Genomic DNA, 1,151 nt, shown 5'->3' on the forward strand with positions numbered 1-1,151 from the left:
AGGTATTCACTTACTGCCACTACAATATTTTTCTCCTGTCCTCTCCAACTCTACCTCTGCCTTTACCTTTCTAGTTGTATCTATCTCCCAAATCCTTACCACCAGATCCATGACTTAAAGTGTCTTTTTTTTTTTCAGAATTATGCATCCCCCAAGACAACTTTATTTATCTTGCTGAATTCAGTACCAACCTCAGTTACAATTATTTCCATTACTACTGCCTTACCTCATTTCCCACAGCATGTAGGCAGCATCACCATTGCAATTAAAAGTTGCAACCAGCCATTCACTTAGCATTGAGACTTATTAGATTTACTGTATCCTTTTTGTGTCCTTATCACATCACAGCCCTACTTTTTTCTACCTTCATTCTTTTCCTCTTTATTTGTTTTTTTTTTTCTTCTGTATAACATTATTACAGCTTTTACCATGTATATTCTGCTATAAGAAGACCAGGAACAACTGCAACAGCACATGGTGGAATGAACAGCGATTCCTTAGATTTGCAGCTGAAAGAAACTTGTCTATCTACATGAATTTTCAACTTCTTGCTGCTGACTCAGAGTGCCAGGGATACACTGAGCACTCAGAGTTTACATCAGAGGTATTGCCCATAAATTAAACTCATGCCCTCTCTAAGATGTAGAGAATGCTGCTATCGTATACTTCTGTACTCACTGAAAAGTGTAAGCCATACAGTATTTTCAAGGTGATTTTCACACATGAGTTGTTCAGCCCAAGTTGTGCTCCACTCCTTACCTAAAGTAGCAGGGGGATCAGCTCAGGAATGGATTCAACAGGACTTTGGATCCCTAAAGCACTGAAGTACTAAAAATGCTTGTTGGTTTCCATCCTGTAATAGTATTCAGATAGTCGATTTCAATTCACTCCGTCTTGCTCTAGCTTCTTATACATCTTAAGTCTTCTCTCCTTCATAGGCTTGGGGGGTGAGGTGGGGGGAGGAATGGGGAAGAGAAGCCAAAGGGTTATACTGCCTAGATAAGATTTTTTTTCCTTTCAGAGATAACTCCATCTCCAGGGATCATCTGCAGCATGATAGATGGTTGATGCCAAGCTTGCTTCTCGGTTTCTTATGGAAGGTGTGAGCAGGTACTGAACATGCCTAAGCACAGCAAATTAATAGAAAAGTC

The sequence above is a fragment of the Egretta garzetta genome, unplaced genomic scaffold (genome assembly GCF_000687185.1).
Source record: "Egretta garzetta isolate BGI_Z169 unplaced genomic scaffold, ASM68718v1 scaffold217, whole genome shotgun sequence".
Lineage (NCBI taxonomy): Eukaryota > Metazoa > Chordata > Aves > Pelecaniformes > Ardeidae > Egretta > Egretta garzetta.